At 41.5% G+C, this 11,857-nt stretch overlaps 1 pseudogene across 1 annotated transcript; it reads left to right on the top strand.

Annotated features, from left to right (window-relative positions):
* The first annotated feature begins 10,344 nt into the window (after nucleotides 1-10,344).
* Nucleotides 10,345-11,621, top strand: LOC307060502 (pre-B-cell leukemia transcription factor 2-like; annotated as a pseudogene). The gene has a single exon. The product of its transcript is annotated as a pre-B-cell leukemia transcription factor 2-like (transcript).
* The last annotated feature ends 236 nt before the right edge of the window (nucleotides 11,622-11,857 follow it).

The raw sequence follows: 11,857 nt of genomic DNA, 5'->3' as shown, positions 1-11,857 counted from the left end.
CCTGTGAATTCCTGTGCTCCTGGTCCTCATTTTCTGCTGGGCTGATAATTATTCTTGTATTTCAAGCCTTCTTTCAGTTCTCTGCTTTGGCCCTGAGCTCTGTCACAGGGAAGAACAATGCTTGATTCCACCAACGATATTCTCCACGGGCCAACCGATCCCAGCACTCTGACCCTGCGAGATCTCACAGTCTGCAGAGATCAGCTAGGATGATTGGGGGAGAGAAGGCTATTCATGCTTTCTGATGCAACTTTTCTACGCCAGCCCCAGTCATGGGAGCTTGGTTTTCAGGGGCCCACGGAAGCAGGAGGTCAAAGGACCGTGTTGCTTATATAAGGAGATGTTGAAGATTCAGAAGCTAATTGGTGTTTGAGCTTCAGAAAGTGGCAGATGAAGGCTCCGATAGCATCTGAAATGGTAAAATGTGTCGCTATTGGCTCTCAGTAGGGAGGATGTCATGAGATGGGTCTATAGAGATCTGTGTTGGTGCCCTGGTGCCTCGTCACAGGGTGATTTTGCAGCTGGGAGTGTGACCTTGATGACTTGGGCATCAGGATGGCTCTGAACGGATGCCTCTCCCTTCAGGGACTCAGTTTCCTCCTCCTCAGCACTCTGTTGAGTGGGCAAGGTAAGAGTTGCCTCTCTTTCCTGGGGTCAACAGCAAGGGAGTGGACGCCTTGGGAAAGGGAAAGGTCTCTGGAGTTCTGGAGCCGAAGCCTCGGTGTGGACCCTCTGTTTTTGACTAAAAAGGAACCATGCTGACTGGGAATATTGGTTCCTCTCCTGTGGAGGGTCGACTGGCCGTAGCGGCAGGTTTTACAGAGAAATGATGCTTGATCTGGACTGAGATGGGTCAGCTTCGGTCCCCTCCACTGTCTCCCTTGTTTTCAGGGAGCCTCTATGAGTCCCAGGGGCTCCCAGTGTGTGGAAGATCCAGCAATTGACCTCAGCTGGAACTCTGGGCTGTTCCCCACACACTCCATTTGCCTGCTGTGTAGACACTGCCCCTGGGATTCCCGTGTTGTATGCGTTTATGCCCCTTTAGGCTCTGTGCTTGTGTGTGTGTGTGTGTGTGTGTGTGTGTGTGGAGAGCGTGAAGCCTGTCTGTGTGAGAGGAACAGGGCTGCTGAGGAGGGATTGAGTCAGTTGGTCTGTGAAGCACACAGGGTGCCCACACGGCTGGGTGTCCTGTCAGCTGCATGTAACCAGATCATAGATACTCGTGCACCTGCCTGCTTCTCTTTGGCGCCTCTCCTCCAGCCCCAGGGCCTCCCGTCTGCTCCTTGCAGTGCTTGCCCAGCACCGGGCTCTGTGAGAGGCTTTGCCTCCTGGTCTCACCTGTTCCCACCAGGTCCCTTGTGAAGCAGAGAAACCTGCAGCCAGGAGCGGGTACCTCTTGTTTATAGAGATGAGCTGATGCACAGCACCAGTTATATAATGTTTCCGAGTCCCTGCCCCAGTCCCTGTGAATTGCCTCCTGCTGTGCTGGGGTCCTGGGATGGTCCTTTCCCCTCCCTAGGATCTGCTGTGAATTCTGTAGGGTGCATTTTCTCTCTCTCATGTCATCTTCTGTCCCTCCCTGGGGACTGGTTTCCACTGAGTGAGAGGATGACAGGCATCAGGGATGGGATGCAGAAAATCTAGTCCTCAGCCTGGAGGACGCGGCTCTTTCAGATTTGGGTCTTGGTCTGGCTGAGACTCAGTACAGCCCTGTCTCCTTTCAGTGCTCACTGTTGCCCCCTAGACCTCAGCTTCTAGTCCCACAGCTCTCCGTGGGAAGCCCCCTCCCTCCTAGTCTCTGCTCCTCCAGTGCTGGGCAGATGCTAGTGAAAATTCTCCTCCTGGCGGCTGTGAAGTGCAGACGTGGGTTTTGGTCCTATGAGGGGGAGAGATAATGGATGTTCTGATACAAGGCTCCCTCCGCTTACTAGGAAAACTGTAGGAAACTTCCTCAGTAGTTTTATAAGAAGTAAGAACTTTTCACCAAAGCAAGCACTATTTTCATTTTCCATGAAACAACACTGTTAAGAGTTATCCTACTAAAATTTTATTCTACTTCATACAAGGTTGGACACTTGCTCTTTGTAAAACAGTGGTCTTGGCCTGTGTGAGCATCTGATTATTTCTGAGCTGGGCACACATTACAGCAGTCTCCACCTTGAAATTCATGATGGGCATTGGCATCAAATTATCCCTCAAATGCAATTTATGCCATTATACACAAAAATGTAGACCCTCAAGATTAGATAATTTGGTATATATGATTTTGTAACCTGTTTTTACAATCAATAATATATTTTGGACATTTTTCTATATCATTAACTATGCTTTAACACACTAAAATGTTTTATTGTAGAATTAAAAAGCATAGGATATCACAGGGATAGTATTGATATTTTTAATTGTCTTCAGTTATTTCACTATATGAATGAAATGCAATATACTCACCTAACCATCAGTATTGGGCATTTAGTTGTTTTCAACGTTTTTGCTATTTTGAAAAAAGTTGCTCTGAACTTCCCTGTATTTAAATGTAAGGATCATCCATGATTGTTTCTCTTAATCACATTTTAAATGTGGAGTTGCTGCTTTATAGGCTATGAGTACCTTTAAGGCTTTGGATACATAGAGATTAATGCCTGCCAGAAATGTTTGCACCGTATTTTAGTTCCACAAATATTGTACGAGAATGTTAGTTTCCACATACCCTCACCAACTTTGTCTTCTTATGAAGTTTTTAAATCTTAGCCAGTTTTGTAGGCAAAAACTGACGTATATTAACCACTTTATTCCTTCATTTGTGAATTACTTGCTCATGACATTTGTCCTTTTAAACTTGTGATGTTTGTCATTTTTGTCATGATTTATATTGAAGCTCTTTGTACTACTACTACTTACTATCTACTAAAACTACAGCACCAGATACCTATACTGCATTCACTTATATGAACTCATTTGAGTGCACAGCAATCTTATAAGGAAGAATATATTTTTTACCTCCCAAAACAGATCACTGAGGCAAAGCAAAGTTAAGTCACTTGCCCAAGGTTAGACAGGTGTAAGAAGTAGAGGCAAGAATTGAACCCAAGCAGTTTGGGTGCAAATCCTTGTCCTTATTGAATTATTCCATTTATAGGCCGAAGATATGTCCTTCAGTTTATTAGTTTAATTTTATCTTTCCTTTGTTTTTAGTTTCATGGAAGTTTCTAATAATATTAATTGTCTATTAAAATTTCCCTTTTTTTCTGTTTTTGCTTTCAGAGCCTTAAGAATGTTCTTCTCCACTTCAAGTTTAAATAAATTATTTTATCTTTAATAATTTTATAAATATATTTAAATATATGTCAATACTAAATAACTGTGTAAGTTATTTTATATCCAATATGAAATTCTAATTTTATTTTTTCATATATCATTCTTGTAGCATGTCTTTTTCTTTTCTCACTGATTTGAATGCCACATAAAAAACATGCTAAATTACATCATTCCCATACCTTCTTTTTGGAATTTATGTAGACTTTCATTCCACAATATTTATTGATTTAAAGAGGAGCTTGTGGGGTATGAAATCCATACCCTTTGCAGTTCACCAGATGCTGAGGCACTAATGGTGATGAACGAAGTTCCCTGGCCCATAAAGCTTATAGTCTAGTGAAGCTGGGCACCAGAACAAGAAGTTATAATAAACTCTGATAAGTGCCATCAGTTGGGACACCAGTAGGGTTACTTAATCTGGCTGGGAGAAGCAGAAAACCTGTCCCTAAAGAAATAAATTTTAAGCTGAGACCATGCGTTCTAGAAATGAAGTTATTTAAAGTTTAGAATTTATAGTACTGACAGTAAATCCTAATATATAAACTCTTGTATGCATACATGTCTAGTATATGTCACTTTTATGTAATGTAATTTATTTAAATTGTTTATTTCAAGTATTAAAGCCTGAGAAATATATTCCAAGCTCCCATTACTATTATTCCTCTGTCAGTTTTTCCTTGCATTTGCAAAAGTTTTAGTTTATATACATAGTTTTTTTCTAGGTTTATTGGGATATAATTGCCATAAGATATGGTATAAGTGTATGGTGTACAATGTGATGCTTTGAAATACATATATGTATTCTCCAAGGAAGACATACAGATGGCCAAGAAGCACATGAAAAAAATCTAATTATCAACATCACTAATTATCAGAGAAACGCAAATCAAAACTACAATGAGGTATCACCACACATCAGTCAGAACAGCCATCATCAAAAAGTCTACAAACAATAAGTGCTGGAGAGGGTGCGGAGAAAATAGAACCCTCCTATACCGTTGGTGGGAATGTAAATTAGTGCAACCACTATGGAGAACAGTAAGGAGGTTCCTTTAAAAACTAAAATTGGAACTAGCGAATGATCCAGCAATCCCACTCCTGGGCATATATCTGGAGAAAAGCGTAATCTGAAAATATACATGTACCCCAATGTTCATTTCAGCACTATTTACAATAGCCAAGACATGGAAACAACCTTAATGTCCACTGACAGAGGAAAGGATAAAGATATGGTACATATATACAATGGAATATTACTCAGCCATAAAAAAGAATGAAATAATGCCATCTGCAACAACACGGACGGACCTAGAGATTATCATACTAAGTGCGGTAAATCAGACAGATACAGACAAATATCATGTGATATCACTCATATGTGGAATCTAATTCTTAAAGAAAAAGATAAAAATGAACTTATTTACAAAACAGAAACAGACTTACAGATATCAAAAAGAAACTTATGGTTACCAACGGGAAAATGTTGGTGGGGGAGGGATAAGTCAGGAGCTTGGGATTAACACACACACACACTGTTATAAATAAGATGGATAACCAACACAGACCTACCGTATAGCACAGGGAACTCTACTCAATATTCTGTGATAACCTATATGAGAAAAGAATCTAAAAAAGAATGAGTATATGTATATGTATGACTGAATCACTTTGCTGTACCCCTGAAGCTAACACAACATTGTAAATCAACTATACTCCAACTAAATTAAAATATTAAAAAAGAAATATGTATTATGAAATGATCACCATCATTAAGTCAGTTAACACATATATCACATCACATAGCTACTTTTCATATGTGTGTTATGAGGACTTTTAAGATTGACTTTATTAGTAATGATCAAGTACACAATCCAGTATTATCAACTACAGTCACATGTACATTCCATTCCCAGAGCTTATTCATGTTATAAGTAGAAGTTTGTACCCTTTGACCACCTTCATGCATTCCTCCCACCCCCACCCCTGCCCAGGCAGCCACCAATTTACTCTCTGTTTCTATGAGTTTGGTATTTTAGATTCCACATATAATGAGATCAAACAGTATTTGTTTTTCTCTGTCTTACTTATTTCATTGAGCATAATGTCCTCAAGGTCCATCCATGTTGTCCCAAGAGACAGAATTTCCTACATTTTTATGGCTGAATAATTATTCCACTGTGTGTATCTATATCTACATCCATAATATCTATGCCTGTATGTAGACTTAAACCTACATCTTTATCTATAGATATATCTATAAATCTATGCATCAAATATTTATCACATTTTCTTTATCCTTATAATTGTCAATGAACACTTAGGTTGTTTCCATGTCTTGGCTCTTGTGAATAATGCTGCAAAATGATAGGAGTGCAGATATCTCTTCAAGATCATGATTTCATTTTTTAAGATAAATACTTGAAGTGGAATTTCTGGATTACATAGTAGCTCTATTTTTAATTTTTTGAGGAACCTCCATATTGTTTTCCATAGAGGTCATACCTATTTAAATTCTCACCAACAGTGTACAAGGTTTCCCTTTTGTCCACATCTTTGCCAACAATTTTTATCTCTTGTCTTTTTTTGAAATAGCCATTGTAAGCAGTGTGAGGTGATAGCTCATGGTTTTGATTTGCATTTTCTTGATGGTAAGTGATGTTGAGCACCTTTTCATATACTTACTGGTCATTTGTACATCCTCTTTGGAAAAATGTGTATTTATATCCTTTACCCATCTTACAATCATATTATTTTTTTTTTTGTGAGGTTTTTCTTTTGCCATTGATTCATGAGTTTCTCACATATTTTGGATATTAGCCACTTGTCAGATATATGATATGCAAGTATTTTTTCCATTCTGTAGGTTGTCTTTTTATTTTGTGAATTGTTTCTTTTGCTCTACAGGAGCTTTTTAGTTTGATGTAGTCCCACTGTTTATTTTGATTTTGTTGCTTGTGCTTTAGGTGTCATATCCAAAAACTCATTGACAATACCTATGTCAAGGAATTTCTTTCCTATATTTTTTCCTAGAAGTTTTATGGTTTCAGAGCCTAAAGGAATTTAAGTCTTTAGTGTATTTTGAGTTAATTTTTGTGAGTGGTGTAAGACAGGGGTCTAGTTTCATTCTTCTGCATGTAAAAATCCAGTTTTCCCAGAGTCATTTATTGGAAAGACTATCTTTCCCCATTGAGTATTCTTGGCTTCCTAGTCAAACATTAGTTGACTGTATATGCTTGGGTTTATTTCTGAGTTCTCATTCTGCTTTATTGATCTATGTGTCTATTTTCATATCATTTCTCTACGGTTTGGTTACTACAGCTATGTAGTATATTTAGAAATCACAAATCCAGGTCTGTTTGTTTTTTCCAAAGATTGCTTTGGCTATTTGAGGTCTTTTGTGGTTTGACACAAATTTTAGTATTTTTTTTTCATTACTGTCAAAAATGCCATTGGTCTTGATAGGAATTGCCTTGACTCTATAGATAGCTTTGGGTAGTATGGAATTTTAACAGTATTAATTCTTCTAATTCATGGACATTGTAGAGATTTCCATTTATTTGTGTCTTTTTCACTTTCTTTCATCAGTCTTATACTTTTTATAAGATCTTTCACCTCTTTGGTTAAATGTATTCTTAAGTGTTTTATTGTTTTTGATACAATTTTTAAAAATAAATTTATTTACTTATTTTTGGCTGCATTGGGTTTTTGTTGCTGCACACGAGCTTTTCTCTAGTTGTGGTGAGTGGGGGCTAGCTCTTTGTTGTGGTGCATGGGCTTCTCATTGCAGTGGCTTCTCTTGTTGCGGAACATGGGCCCCCAGGCACACGGGCTTCAGTAGTTGTGGCTCACAGGCTCAGTAGTTGTGGCTTGTGGGCTCTAGAGAGTAGGTTCAGTAGTTGTGGCGCACGGGCTTTGTTGCTCCGCAGCATGTGGAATCTTCCCAGACTGGGGCACAAACCCGTGTCCCCTGCATCAGCAGGCGGACTCTCAACCACTGCGCCACCAGGGAAGCCCTCGTTTTTCTTAATGTATGCATTTATCACTATAAATTTCCCTCTTACAACTGCTTTTGCTGCATTCCATACTGTTAGTATGTGTGTTTCCACTTTAGTTTCTCTGAAGATATTTTAAAATTTCTCTTTTGATTTCTCTGTTGATTGATTGGTTGTTCAGTAGCATGTTGTTTAAATTCCACATATTTGTGAATTTTCCAGTTTCTTTCCTGTTGTTTTCTACTTTCCTGTCATTGTGGTCCAAAACATATTTTCATTGGCAAGTGGATTCTCAACCACTGCGCCACCAGGGAAGCCCACCCAAAACATATTTTACATTATTTCTATATTCTTGAATTTGTTGATATGTTTGGTAGTTTAATATATGGTTTATTTTAGAAAATGTGTATTTTTGAGAAATGTGTATATTTGAGAAAAATTACTACCCTGTTGCTGTTAGTTGAAAAAGTCTGTATATGTCTGTGCAATCAATTTGGTTTACAATGTTGTTCAAATCTGCTGTTTCCTTACTGGTTCCCTGTCTGGATAATGAATCCATTGATCTTTTTTTTTTTTTTTTTTTTTTTTTTTTGCGGTACGCGGGCCTCTCACTGCTGTGGCCTCTCCCGTTGCGGAGCACAGCCTCTGGACACTCAGGCTCAGTGGCCATGGCTCACAAGTCCAGCCGCTCTGCGGCATGTGGGATCTTCCCGGCCCGGGGCACGAACCTGTGTCCCCTGCATCGGCAGGCAGACTCTCAACCACCGCGCCACCAGGGAAGCCCTCCATTGATCTTAATACATTTAGGTGCTCTGATGTTGGGTACTTATATATTTATGAGTATTATATCCTCTTGATAAATTGACCCCTTAATCAATATTTAATGACCTTTTTTCTCTCTTGCTACAGCTTTTGACTTAAAGTCTACTTTGTCTAATATAATTATAGCAGTCTCTGCTCTCTTTTGGTTTCCAGTTGCCATGGAATATCTTTTTCCATCCTTCACTTTGAGCCTATGTGTGTCCTTAAAGCTGAAGTAGGGCTTCCCTGGTGGCGCAGTGGTTGAGAGTTCACCTGCTGATACAGGAGACACAGGTTCGTGCCCTGGTCCGGGAGGATCCCACATGCCGTGGAGCGGCTAGGCCCGTGAGCCATGGCCACTGAGCCTGTGCGTCCGGAGCCTGTGCTCCACAATGGGAGAGGCCACAACAGTGAGAGGCCCGCGTACCGCAAAAAAAAAAAAAAAAAAAAAAAAAAAAATGAAGTGAGTCTCTTGTAGGCAGCTATACTTGGGTCTTGTTTTATTTATCCATGCAGTTAGTCTATGTTTTTTGATTACAGAATTCAATCCATTTACCTTTAGAATAATTATTGATAGGTAAGACTCATTAATGCCATCTTATTAATTGTTTTCTGGCTGTTTTGTACTACTCTTACTCCTTTCTTCTCTCTTGCTGTCTTTATGAATTGCATATTTTCCATTGTGGTATGCTTTGATTCCCTTTTTTTAATTTATTATGGATCTATTGTAGACTTTTGCTTTGTGGTTACCCAGAGTTTTACATAAAACATCATATATATATATATATATATATATATATATATATATCAGTGTATTTTATGCTAATACTAATTAACTTTTATTGCATACGAAACTCTACCCTTATCCTCCTCCCCACATACATTTTATGTGTTTGATGTCACAATTTACCTATTTTTGTATTGTGGATTCATTGACAATTGTACCTATAGCTATTTTTAATACTTTTGTCCTTTTACTAGAGTAAAGTATTTAACACACCACTGTATTATAGTATTAGGGGATTCTGAATCTGGCTATATGCTTACCTTTACCTATACCTAGTGTGTGTGTTATATTTTCATATGTTTTATGTTAGTAATTAGTTTCCTTTCATTTTGGCTTGGAGACCTCTTATCAGAAGTTTTTGTAAAGCAGGTCTAATGGTAATGATCTCCATCAAATTTTGTTTGATAGGGAAATTCTTTATCTCTCGATCACTTCTGAATGACAACTTTGTTGAGTAAGGTATTCTTGGTTGGCAGTTTCATTTATTTTTTTCTTTACTTCCCTTCCTTCCTTCCTTCCTTCCTTTCTTCACTTTGAATATGTAATCAATCCTCTCCTGGTCTGCAAGGTTTCTTTTGACAAATCTGCTCATCTCCTTATGTGAGTTCTCATATGTGACAGAATTTTTTTCTTCTCTTTGGACTTTTAAAATCCTCTGTCTTTGATTTTAGACAGTTTATTATGTGTGTCTTGGAGAAGACTTTTGGATTGAACTTTTGGGATGACTTATTAGCCCCATGAACTTGGATGTCCAAATCTTTCCACAGGTTTGGGAAATTCTCAGCCATTATTCCTTTTCTCCCTCACTTCTCCTTCTGTGACTCCATTGCATACATTGTTTCTCTTGATGGTGTCCATCATTCCCACTGGTTTTCTATGTTCCTTTTCATTCTCTTTTCTCTTTTTGCTCCTCTGATTGGATAATTTCAATTGATCTTTATTCTAACTCATTGATTCTTTCTTTTGCTTGGTCAAGTCTGTTGCTGAGCCTCTGTATTGAATTCTTCAGTTCACTCGTATTATTCAGCTCCAAAATTTCTGCTTAGCTCTTCTTCTTCTTCTTTTTTAAAAAAATATTTCCTATATCTTTATTGTTCTCATCTTATTTATATTGTTTTCTTGGTATCATTAAATATCTATATATGTTCTCTTGTAGCTCTCTGAGAATCTTTGTTATATTTTTAAATTATTTTGAAATGTTCATACTGTCTCTCTCCACCGCCAGGGGGCTGGGGTCTCCTGTGTTGGGCCCAGATGGTACCCCAGGTCTCCGTTCAGGGCCACGGTGAACCCCGGGGAGAGCCGGGAGGGGGAGGAGACCAGGCAGGGGTTGGGGCGGGGAGAGCAGCAGCCCCAGCGAGTTTGGGGGAGTAGTAACCAGGTGAGGGGGGAGGGGCGGAGCAGGGAGGGGCCTCAGGGCTCCCCCCACCTGTGGACAAGTGGCTGCTGGGGCCGACCCCTCCAGGTGGGGGTTGGGGGGCCTTGGGTTGGTGGGTGGGGAGCCTGGGGGCCCTGCTGAACCTCCCACTGGCAGAGACCCCAGTGGGGCTGGGGGTGGGGTCCCGGGAGGCTGAGGGAAGCAAGACATGAGGGACATTCTGTAGCAGATAATGACCATCACCGACCAGAGCCTGGATGAGGCCCAGGCCAAGAAACATGCCCCAAACCGCCAGCGAATGAAGCCTGCCCTCTTTAGCGTCCTGTGTGAAATCAAGGAGAAAACCGGCCTCAGCTCTCGAAGCTCCCAAGAGGAGGAGCCTGTGGACCCACAGCTGATGAGCTTGGACAACATGCTTCTGGCAGAGGGTGAGGCAGGGCCTGAGAAAGGGGGTGGCTCAGCGGCAGCAGCAGCCACCGCTGCAGCCGCCACCGCTGCAGCCGCCAGGGACGGTGTGTCCCCGACACCTCCATCGAACACTCCGATTATCGCAGCAAACTTGCCCAGATTTGCCACATTTACCACTCGGAGCTGGAAAAGTATCAGCAGGCATGTAACGAATTCACAAGCCACGTCATGAACCTGCTGAGGCAGCAGAGCCGCACGCAGCCCGTGGCACCCAAGGAGATGGAGCACGCAGTGAGCATCGTCCACTGGAAGTTCAGCGCCATCCAGATGCAACTCAAACAGAACACCTGCGAGGCCATCAAGATCCTGCGTTCCTGCTTCCTGGATGCCAGATGAAAAAGCCGTAACTTCAGCAAACAGGCCACTGAGGTCCTGACTGAGTATTTCTACTCCCACCTGAGTAACCCATATCTTAGTGAGGAGGCTAAGGAGGAGCCGCCAAGAAGTGCAGAATCACTGTCTCTCAGGTCTCCAACTGGTTTGGCAACAAGCGGATTCGCTATAAGAAAAATATTGGAAAGTTCCAAGAGGAGGCAAACATCTATGCCATCAAGACGGCTGTGTCAGTCACCCAGGGCGGCCACAGCCCCACCAGCTCCCTGACACCTGCTTCTTCTGCAGGCTCTGGTGGCTCTTTCAATCTCTCAGGATCCGGTGACATGTTTCTGGGGATGGCGGGCTCACCGCAGATTCCTACCCTGCCTCCCAGGTGGAATCACTTGATGGGGCCGGGGGCTACGGGGATAACCTCGGGGGAGGCCAGATGTATAGCCCTCGGGAAATGAGGGCAAACGGTGGCTGGCAGGAGGCTGTGACCCCATCCTCAATGACATCCCCGACAGAGGGACCAGGGAGCGTTCATTCTGACACTTCCCACTGATCTCGCCCCTCAGGGCCACAGGGGTGGGGGGCTCACAAGGCAACTCTTGAAGAGGACGCAGGCATCCAGAGGACAAAACCCAGACACAGGGGAAGCACAGGATAGAGAAGGGCAAATGGGGTCATCCCCTCCCTGGGCAGACTCTCTCATTGCTGGGGTGGGGGGTGATGACTACATGGCAGGGAAGATGGGATCCCTTAAGGGGAGAGTGAAGTCTGTCTCCCCTTTTTTCCTTT

The sequence above is a fragment of the Hyperoodon ampullatus genome (assembly GCF_949752795.1).
Source record: "Hyperoodon ampullatus genome assembly, chromosome: 11".
In the NCBI taxonomy this organism is placed as follows: Eukaryota; Metazoa; Chordata; class Mammalia; order Artiodactyla; family Ziphiidae; genus Hyperoodon; species Hyperoodon ampullatus.
Note: the sequence above shows the minus strand (reverse complement) of the source record. Positions and strands in the feature narration are given on the sequence as shown.